Source organism: Dipteris shenzhenensis, chromosome 30 (genome assembly GCF_047967505.1).
Source record: "Dipteris shenzhenensis isolate YYH24624 ecotype China chromosome 30, Dip_SZ_1.0, whole genome shotgun sequence".
NCBI classification, from domain to species: Eukaryota; Viridiplantae; Streptophyta; class Polypodiopsida; order Gleicheniales; family Dipteridaceae; genus Dipteris; species Dipteris shenzhenensis.
In genome coordinates, this window is record NC_141625.1 from 28,162,431 (window position 1) to 28,174,487 (window position 12,057).

Genomic DNA, 12,057 nt, shown 5'->3' on the forward strand with positions numbered 1-12,057 from the left:
AGGATTTACGATGGTCAAGATGTTTTGGTATTAATTGTTTAAAATTTATCCAACCAACCGTATATCCAATCTGTTGCACAAATCAAGAAAATTCTTGATTTGTGCAATTTTCTTGATTTGTGCAATAGGTTGGATATATTCAATACTAGGTACGATCCTTTGCAAAGGCTTTACTTTAAGTAATTATAAGTCTACCTAGTTAAAGTATCCCACTTATTAGGGACAAGTACATAGGCTAAAAGTACACCAATTCATATTTTCTTACATTCATGCTGCATGGTGTATAAGAAGAAATGAAGAAGTATGTGATAAGAAATATTCATAAGAAATATGTACTCCATATCATGGATATCTGATGGTTGCTAAAGTAGAAAAATGATATGGATTCAATGATACTGTAGTTTTGTGTAAAGCCTTAAACAAAGTTTAAGGCTTTTGCAAAGTATTACATATTGTAACAAAGATAAGCAAGTATGCTAAACCTCTTCCAGATTCTATGGTTTTAAATATCTACCTTACAAATACATTATCTTCATTCTTCGACTAACAAGTATTATACACATGGAAGAAAAGCATACATGCTAAAAGCACTTGTGTAAATTTTAATATTTTCTTATTTTTTAAATTAATTCAATTCTTTGATTGACTACCTTTTTAAAATTTAAAGGTTATTAGTATATAATATACATAATTTTAAATGTTATTAATGTATAATATTAATAATTTATATATTTATTTAAATTTATATAATAATTACATTATATTTATATTAGTTTTTAAGTTAATAATGTATATTTTTATTAAAACTAAAATTTAATATCTAGTTAATAGGAGAAAGAATATTGTAGAGATTTTTCATATTAAGAACTACCTTACAAATACATAATATTATAGAGATTTTTCATATTAAGAACTACCTTACAAATACATTTACTAATTCTTCATTGTTTTAAGCATAAGTATTATATAAAGCACATATGCTAGAAGACTTTCCATTCAAAAATATTTTCATTGTTATAACTTTTTAATTAATGTATTTATATATATATTTATATAATAATTATATAATAATTATATTAATTTATAGATTAACAATATATATTTTTAACAAAATTATATTTTAATATTAGTTAATAAGAAATTATTATATTATGATGTAAAAATATTATAAATGGATTTCTTATATTAATAAAGTGTCATGAGAAGATTTTTTGGAGAGATTTATGGTTAAATTTTGTTTTGAAGTTCTTGCGTACGCAATAGGTAGGGAGGTTTGAGTGGTTTTGAGGTTGAGAGAGAAATTTATAAAAAATTATTTTTTAATTATTTTTTTTGAAAAATTATCGCGTGCCCAAATAGGTTGGGAGAGTTTGAGGTTGAGAGAAATTTGTAACAATAGGTTGTGAGAGTTTGAGGTAAAGAGGAAAATTTGTGGGAAAAAAGATTTAATGCAAAAGATGGTTTTTTGAAGTTGTTGCGTACGCAACAAGTTTTAGAGAAAAGAATCGGATTTGAAAAAAAAATCAAATTTACAAAAACTTGATTCTTAGAAGTTCGTGCATACACAATAGGTTGGAAATGAACTCACCTCTTGCAACACTTTGAAAATTTTGAGAATCCTGCAACAGGTTGATGAGAGGAGAGAAGCGTGGAGTGTGAAAGAATGAACTTTGAATGAAAGAGAGAATGAAGAACATTCTACTTATAGTGAACCTAAAAGAACTAAAAAAACCTAAAAAACTAAAAAAAGCTGATGATCTAAAAGCTACCCATTTCCTATAAAACTCTACTTCTCCTCATTCTCTCTCACAACTTTCCTGGAGCTCCTCCACCACCTCCCCACCCAGGTACTCCCTCCCTCCCTCCCTTCCCCTCTCCTCCCTCCCCTCCTTTCCCCTCTTCTCCTGCTTCCTATCCCCTCTCCCCCCTTCCCACCTCCTCCTACTTCCCATTCCCTCTCCTCCCGCTTCCTCTCTCCCCTCCCCCCTCCCTCCTTCCACTTCCCCCTTCCCCTCTCCTCCCTTCCCCTCCCCTCCCCCTCCCTTCCCCTTTCCTCTCCCTCCTCCCGCTTCCCCTTCCCCTCCCTTCCCCTCTCCTCTTGCTTCCCCCTCCCCTCCCCTCCCCTCCCTTCCTCCCTTCCCCCTCCCTTCCCCTCTCCTCCTGCTTCCCCCTCCCCTCCCCTCCCCTCCTTTCCTTCCTCCCCTCCCCTCCCTTCCCCTCTCCTCTCGCTTCCCCTCCCCTCTTCTCCTGCTTCCCCCTCCGAGCAGTGAGGGGGAGGTGAGGGGAGGGAAGGGAAGTAGCGGGGCGGGGAGAGGGGCACGAGCGGGGAGGCGGGAGGGGAGGGGAGGGGAGGGGCAGGGAAGGGAGGCGAGAGGGGAGGGGCAGGGGGAGGGGTAGGGAGGGGAGGCGAGAGGGGAGGGGCGGGGAGGGGGGAGGGGAGGGGCGGGGGGAGGGGCAGGGAGGGGAGGCGAGAGGGGAGGGGCTGGGAGGGGAGAGGCAGTGAGGGGGGAGGGGAGGGAGGGATTAACCCCCCCCTAACCTGTTGAGAGCATTAAGGTTTGTTCCAGATGCAATAACAGAAGAAGTATGCAAGAAGATCCTAAGCAGTGATTGCTTCTTTGGAAAGAAGAGCAAGCATAGCAACTTGGATGAAGTGGTCACCCGAATGATTCAAAGTGAGGCTACTCTCTCGGTAGTATTGTTTTTATTGAAATCTGATGATGAGTTAGCTGGCAAGTTAATTAATGTGGGTAAGAAGAAAGCACTTAGCCTACTAGGTCAACTCCTTGATAAGACATGGGCTAGAAAGTGGTTGGCTTCCTAAGTTGCATTAATTCGCTCGAATTTTTTTTTCGATTCGAAAAAACGCGAGAAATCACGATTTTTCGGAATTAAAACGAATCCAACGATTTTTCCTAATTTATTCGTACGAATAAACATATTCGTACGAATAAACATATTCGTATGAATAAACGAGGTTATTCGTATGAATAAACGTAGTATAAATATGAAACAACTGTTATTTTTGGTATTCGTAAGAATACATCTAGCTGTATTCTGGAGCCACCTGCTTGCCTGCCTACCACCTCTTGGTTGCCTACCTACTACCTCTTGCTGACTTCCATACCTACCATCTCTCGTCATAGGTACCTTACTTTTATTATAGTCTTTCATTAGTAATCAATGTTTCTCTCTCTCTTGTTTTGTTTAAGACTAGCACTCATCTCTCTTAGGAGAGTTGTGTGTTGCAATCTTTTTTCTGTTTTTGTCGTGTTGCAATTTTAATTATAATATAAATAATTATCTTTTACCTGAGACTGGCACTCATCTCTCTTAAGAGAGTTGTGTGTTGCAGTCTCAGTTTGTATAAAAATGTTTGTTTGTAGGAACTCTTGGGCTGGCACTCATCTCTCTTAAGAGAGTTGTGTGTTACAGTCCAAGCTTAGTGATGTTTTCATAGATGCTTATTATGGCACTCGTCTCTCCCTTGAGAGTGGTGTGTTATAGTCTAAGTTTAGAGATGTTTTCAAGTACTTAGTCTGGCACTCAACTGTCTCTTGATAGTTGTGTGTTGCAGTCTAAGTTAGATATCATGCGACGTTGTCTTAGACACTTAGTCTGGCACTCAACTGTCCCTAGATAGTTGTGTGTTGCAGCCTAAGTTAGAAATCATGCGATGTGCCTTTAGACACTTAGTCTGACACTCAACTGTCCCTTGATAGTTGTGTGTTGCAGTTGAATCCTAGTGTTAGATGGTGAAGTCCACGATTAGGTTATACCTAGGTCATTTTTTGTGTTTTGATTTTCTATAGTATGTTAATGATTTGAGGCTTGAGCTTGAGTTGAGAGGTCATACCTAAGTAATTTCTTAGACTGCTTGCATTTCTTTGACTACTTGCATTGATTTTCTTATTGCACCTAGCACTGAATTCTTTTTTAAATTTTGTGTTGCAGCTTACTGCATATGAGATGGCTCACGCAGGTGAGAAGAGGAAGTGTCAACAACCTGATCTCACAAAGTCTCAGATGAAGGTGTTGAAAAATGAGAATGTACACTTCTTAATTAATGTCGATCAGGACATCATTGAGACAGCTTTCCAAAATGGTGAAAGTGGTGTACAAAATTTGGTGAGGACAATGGCAGAGCATGGAGGGAGGACCTTGCGTGATCGATTTCCAGATGTTTTCACAGTAGAGTCTATAGACAAATATTTGTACCACTTAGCAATGGAGGGCTGACGATGCCTCGGTCAAATAGATCGAGACATAAACTCATGTCACACAAAGTGGGAGGGTCCTGCTGTAGATGCCAGGGTCTCACATACATCAAGAATGCGTGGCGAGGTTACAAAGGCAAAGGAGCTGCCTCGACCTCCCTTCCATCAATGCACCCACGTCCCCAAGCACAGCCACAACCACAAGCATCAATGCACCCATCCCCCCAGTTAGATGTTGCATTACATCCACCACAACCACAAGCACCAATGCACCCACGTCCCCAGTCATATGTCGCATTCCACCCAACATAGCCACAAGCACCACTGCAGCCATGCCACGCGTATGCACCAGTGCATCCACCACAACATGTCGAACCCCGTATTCCTTTTTTCCAAGATCTTTCATACCTAGAAGTTCCTCCTCCTTTTTCACATCTCGCAGCACATGCATGATCACATTTCACCACATCTTTTGTGCCTCCATTTGTGCCTCCTACTGCATGCGCAGACCAGTTTTCATCTTTCGTATTTTCGCCTGCACCACAAATGCACAATCTATCTGCACAAGTATACACATTCCCATCTTCTTCATTCTCGCCTGCACAAGCACCCTGCACAAGCACCACGCACATCACATGGCTTGCATGATCATGTAGAAGTGCCAAGACCCATGCGGCCCAGATTGCTTCAGCGACGAGACATCGGATTCATGCCTAGTGCAGCTGTGGGCACAGGCACGAAAGGAACAATCAACATGTGCAATATTCTTGTCGCTCCCTTTGAAAGGGACAAGGTTTATGCATGTAAGGTGCTGAGGATTTCTGTGTCCGTTGATGCATTGAAGGCCAGCGCATTGGAAGAAGCCACAAGCTTGGGCGATGTCGTACATTCGGGCAATAGGTCTAGTCCATGACAATAACCCAATGATACTATTTCCGTTTTGGAATGGAAATCATTTGGAAAGATGGCTAACCTACCTTGGACATAACGAAAAGCGACCATCTCCGGTGTTTCACAGAGATATATTGCATTCAACACAGGTACAATATCGTCTATCTCTTTGACTTCACTGTTGTCACTGAGTAGCTCAAGCTCATCTTCCTCTTCATTGAATGCAACCTTAGCAACTAATTCTGTAGTCAATCGTTGTCCAGCAATTCTCATTACAATGACTTTGCTTGCTGTCGTAGCCACAACATTAAATCCTTTCAACAATCGTAGATTTCCAAAGCAAAATACCAAATCTGCAGCTCTTGATGTCTTTAAGCGATTGCGTCTCTTAGAATGAATAAAATCGTATGCACTCCAATTTCGCTCACATGCACCCAATGATGCAGCAATAGAGAGCACACGAGTTGCAACATGCTGTAACTCCAATGTCTCTCCACCATATTCCTTCCACCAAGTAGGTGCAATAGTCATCTTAATAGCACCAAGATTCCAAGGATCTCCAAAAGAGCCTTCGCGATTCATATATCTCACTCCTTGCTGGTAGGCCAGTTTTCCTTGATCTCCAGGAAGTAACTTTTTGCAAACCTCTCGAAAGTTATGACTTCAGGATTCTATGATTGAGCATGCATTTGATATTGTGGATGTACTGCAAACGCAGCTCCATGCAAAGGGGTGTGCATTTGCTTCCATCTCTTATCGGCCAAATATACCACTTGTTGCTTCTCCCTAGGAGCAAAGCGCATAAATTCTTTAACTTGTCGTATTGCTTCTGACATCTTCCAATACACTTTACCCATAACAAAGGCATCAGCATCAACCATCCTCAATACTGTTAAAAATGGTTCTACACCTTCTTTTATTCTTTCAACATTTTTCTAGAATAGAGATGATTGTACAAGATGTATACATTTAGAGCCTGGTATTGCATACTGCGTCTTTTTTTCTAGCCAATTCGCCCATCGTCTATCAGCAATAGTCTCGACTAAAGCTTGATGCACTTCCAACAATCTAGCAAGAACTAGAAAAGAAGTGGCAAATCTAGTTTGACAAAATTGCCTGAGTTGCTTGACAGAGCACGCTCTCTGAATACTGCATGCAAGTATTGATGACTCTTTATAAAACTCACTACAACGTTAGCATCTTGCAATACAGGTTGCACAAATGGTAGTTGTCCAATATCCTTCAACAATAAGTTGAGAGTATCAGTGCCACATGGCACCCATGTTAGAGTGGGATACTTTGCCATGACCATCTCACCTGCAGTCTTGTAATTCGATGCATTATCTGTTACTAATGTAGTAACATTCTCACTACCACCAACTTTGCGGATTGCTCTTTCGTATATTTTTACAATCTATGCCCAAATTTTTTCTTTTAGAGACATATCAATACTCTCCAAAAATATAGTTCCCTTGGGAGTAATGCACATTACATTTATCAAGGGTCTGGCCTGCTTGCTAGTCCATCCATCAAATGCAAGACTGCACCCATATATAGGAATAAAGTCCAATATCTTTTTTTTCAAGCAATCCGCCACAGTTTGTTTGACTCTATCAAGATGATTGGTACGCATTTTATTATAATATGGCAAAATAAATTCTGGTCTAGCACATGATTTCAAGGCATTATGAAACTTGTCATCTCTCATGACATTGAATGGTATACCATTTTTAACAAATGCTTCTGTCCATCTTAAGTGCTCTTCATGCACTTGTTATCGAAGAAATCCATCCTCCATAGAAGATTGTTCTCCCTTTTTTCTCTTCTTCACCTGACAGAAATTAGTCGCATCAAAACTCACCTGTGACCCACTTGCTAGCATATCTACATCACCTTCATGTATGGATACACTCTTTGCATTTATTGGTGCTTCTCCTTCAACTGTCTCATCAACCTCAATGCTCACATCTTGTTGATTTGCACAATTTCTTATTAGGGTCGGATTAACTACTTTTTTCACTTTCTCTAAATACGATTTGCATAACGGAAGAACATCAGACGAAGTGCATGTGCAAGCTCCAACATCACTGCCTATTCAGAGAAAATGTTGCTTGATGCGAATAGAACCACCTGTGAATTTATGTCCACAATATTTACACTGCAAGAAAGAGACCGAGGCATGTACTTTTCGTATCTCTGTCATGTATGACCAGATCTTGCCACCTATATCCTCCCAGTTAGTGTAACTGGGAGGTTAATCTAACTACTCTTACATAGACACAAAAACAAGCTCATTTATCACAAGAGATCTAAGGAACTCACCAAAGAGATCCTAGAACTCCCACATACAAAAATCTATTCACATGAGATCTAAGAAACTTAACAAGGAGAACTTAGAACTTCCACAAACAAATTTCATAAACACAAAAACAAACATATTTCTCACAAGAGATCTAAGGAACTCAACAAGGAGATCTTAAAACTCTCACAAAAAAATTTATCTCACAAGAGATCTAAGGAATTCAACAAGGAGATCCTGGAACTGCCACAAACAAATTTCAACACATAAATATCTAAATTATTTTTATCACAAGAGATTGAAGGAACTCAATAAAGAGAACCTACAACTCCTACAAACAAATTTCAAACACAAAAATATCTAAAATATTTTTATCACAAGAGATCAAAGGTACTCAATAAAGAGAACCTAGAACTCCAACAAATAAAAGAAAAGACCAAAACCAAAATCCAAACAAGAGATCTCAGGAACTCAGAATGAGATCCTAAAGCTCCCTAACAAAAATCTATCTTATTTCGGACCTTCTAGATTGCTTTCACAACCTTAAAGATCGTTCTCCTTCTTATCCTTTTTAGATCTCTTATGCTCCAGCTGAGGAACCAAGCGTGAGATAAGAAAAATTGGCAGACAATGAGATTATATGCAAAATCGAAGGAATGTATTCGTCCTAATACAAGTTTATTCATACAAATACTTTATTTGTAAGTATGCTTATTCATACGAATAAAAGTTATTCATACGAATATGTCATGATGACGTGGCGATTTATATAAAAAATGTGACGTGTCATCGTTTTTTTCCTCAATTTTTTCTTCCATTCGAATCATTCGAGCGATTTTCTTGATTTTTTCAAATCATGAATTCGAATTTTTTTACTTAGTTGGCTTCAATGGATGCAGATGCCACACCAACAAAGGATCTAAGAGCTAAAATGCCAAAGGTTGTTGAGACATAATATATGGACATCAAGAAAAAGGCCTTGCAGTCCACTGCCCAAGGTAGAGCAATTGGTGGTTTAGATGATGGTTCTCCATTCAGCTTCTTCTATGATATCTTGCTATCAGAGAATGATACAAATTTTGCACACATCAATGGCATTGATATAGAGCATTTCATAACAATGAGCGGTCATGCTTGGGAGAAGCCATGTGTATTTTTCATAGATGAATTGCAAGACCTTGCAGTGTCACGGATAGTTGAACTTGTGCAATTTATAATAGAAGGTCCTATGACAGATAAGAAAAGATCAACATTGGTCCTGTTCATGACAGAATCACAAAGGGATGCCTTGTATGCGAGTTTGACATCTGCATAATTTGGGTATTTACTTTCAAAAGTATACCATGGTATAGTCCTACGCAATCATATAACTGTCTTGGAAGGCACTGCCATTCAAGTCTTACAGCCTTTCTTGATGTGCTTCTTATCTAGGGGTGGTGGCAATCTAATCAAAATTCCTTTAAGGACTCTCGAGCTTCATTACTTTGAGGACAATAAGGTTAAACTTAATGCAGCAATGGTGGATTACAGAAAGCCGATGGATCCTGATGTGATACTAGAGATGACAAAGAATTTACTGAATGATGGGTGGGAAGTAACATTGTATCGAATGGGTTTTGCTACTGAGAAATTGCTATGCCAAGGTAGAAATGTAAATGTCATTGATACCCCCCATCAGATTGAGTTCTTTGACACATATTAGAGTTGCACTACCTCTTTGAAGAGGAAAATGTCGAAGGCGAGGGTAGTGAGTCTAAGGGTGATGATTCTAGCTCAGGTGATGATGAGGATGAAAGCTCTTCATCCAATGACTTACGCCAAGAAGAAATCCGCACAAAGAATAAGGATGGTCAATTGTCAATTAGAGTCAAGGAGGTTCCACTCATCATACAGGAAGGCTCGCGACAGCGCGAAGTAGTAGTACAGCACATCATAGGAAAAGGTAAGGCTAAAGAGGTGGAAGCACTTCCCTTGAAATTAAAAGTGAGGAAGGCACCTTTGATCTTGGGTGAAGGACATGCAAGTGGATCAAGCAAGGAAGCCTTACACAAAGAAGGTATGGATGAGGCAAAGCATGACCAGGAGGAGTTACCAGGAGGCATAGATGGTTCTTCAACCATGACCTTACAGACTCCAGAGCAGCCTACTATTCAAGAACCTAGTAGCTAGGACCCTACTCACCAAGAACTTGGACATGAGACTTTAGAGCAGCCTATTAGGCAGGTGCTTGGAACTGAAGAGCAAACTACTGAGGACCTTGCTACTTAGACTCCAGTTTTAGAGCAGCCTATTAGTCAGGACCCTAGTAGTCAAGGGTGCATTGAGGACATTGGTATCGTCTTAGAGCAGCCTATTAGTTAGAACCCTAGTAGTCAAGGGCCTGGCATTGAGGACATTGGTACTGAGGAACATGATGGTTGACGGCTTTGTAATCACAAGTTTCGAACTTCTATGTAAAGCGAATATCTGATAAAAAGTTAACTACTTTTTTTATTTCTTTACTCTCATTATTGTGTGTAAAGATTGTTTATGAGGTCCATTTTATACTTAATGGTGTATTTTAAACTTTATGTCAATGTATTTTTATAGTTAAGGGTGTTTTTTAATACCAAGTGAGGTGTATATGTACACCACTTACACATAAAAGTATCTATGTACACTACTTTTCTAAGGGGTTTATGTACACCACCTTTCTAAAAGAAATGGTCATAAAGGTGTGTGCATGCCACTTATACATAAAGGTGTTTATTTACACCATATGCCAATTATTATTATAAGTTTTAATGCTTAAAAGATAATAAGAGAGAGAAGGGGGGAGGGGGGAAATAAGGTCTCAGGGGAGTTTGAATAATTCACAAGGGGGAGTGAAAACTTGTTGTAGCACATAAGTGACAGTGAATCAAAGAAAATAGAAGAGAGAGAGAGAGAGAGAGAGAGAGAGAGAGAGAGAGTACATGTGTGTGTGTGTGTGTGTGTGTCCCACCCCCAACCCACAAGGTAAGACCACATGGTGGGGAGTAAGCCCACCATGTGGAACTTACTCCCCACCTAAAAGAATGGTAAGTAATGTGTATGATGTAGAAAAAGGATACATATGATAAGTGTAAAAGTGGTTTTGCAAATTAAAGCCAGTAGCTATATAATCCACATTCACAAGAGGGAGGATCCCTATTTCTGCACAATAAACCAATAGTAAGAAGTCAAAGGAAAGAATAGACATTACTAAACTGAAACACGATTTATGGTACTAGCCCAACCAAAGGCTAGTTGGGAGATCAAAGTGTGTGTTTAGATTTAATAATCCCATCAATAAATGAACCATACAATCGATTCAGTCATAGAATAGCTTAAAAACATTAATTAGAAATTGTTCAGATACGGAGAATAAATTAAAGTTTAGATTAATTTAAAATGTATAATTACAGCCAAAGCCTGATAGGGTTACAAAATAAAGTGTTGAATCCATCTACCGATAGTCAAAGCTTCGAGGTTAGGGTCCACTTATCTGTCACCATCCAAGAGAAACCACATGTTAGAACATCATAGTTTCAATTGGGTAGACACGTAATGCCTGTAAATACCCCAGCTTGTTATCGCTTTTGCCAAAGAACCAAACCTCCTTCCAGATTCTAAAGTTGAAGGTGAATTGTGTATGAAGTTGCGGGTCTGTTTGAGAAGGATTACCATACTTGTGAACACAACCATGGTAGGGTAATCCCTTCATGAATAATTTTTTTTAAAGGGCCACCTTATGCTAACCCAAACCTGCATTTAACTTAATATTTTTTGACATGTATAAATGATATCATACAGACAATAATAGAACTATGGGAAGAAAGATTCCAGTATTAACAAAAGCTAAAAGATGACATTATTACATTAGTTAGGTTTACATAGAAGAAATGCATTACAGGAATGCACGCAATTACACTGAAAATATAAAATGCATTAACTAATTGCCAATCCAATGCTTAAAGTGGATAGAGATAGTATCATAAACAAAAAAGAACTCATAAAAATTCATAACTACCATTAAGAGAGCAAATAACAGCCAAGAAAGTTACTTAGGAAGTGCCATTAACTATTTTAAACTAAAAAGAATCTATACTTAACCAAATTGATTAAGGATAATAACCATAAATCGAAGGTATAAATTCACCAAAAAGATAATTAAAAGGTAAAAAGGGTTAAGGAAAGGTGAAGCAGACCATAGCGAGAACTAGGTAAATAAGTAGAAGTGTGTATGTATGTATGTATGTAGGTGTGTGTGTGTTGCATGTGTGTGTGTATATATATACATATGTACAAATAGATATAGATAGATAGATAGATGTATACATATATATATATATATGTATATGTATATGTATATGTATATGTATATGAGATGTATATATATATGTGTGTGTGTATATATATATATGTGTGTGTGTGTGTGTATTAATGTATGTATGTAAGAATTGTCACAGGTGCATTAGAGAATAAAAGAAAAACATAGTAAATACATTATGTATAAAAGAATATATGTAAAGACCAAAAGACATATAGCCCTTTAAACCTGATAAGCATAAAAGAGTGCTTAATAATCCTTTCATAACTTCATACTAAGATAAATCCCTATACGTTATACAGCTTCTTATCGGGAAGAGA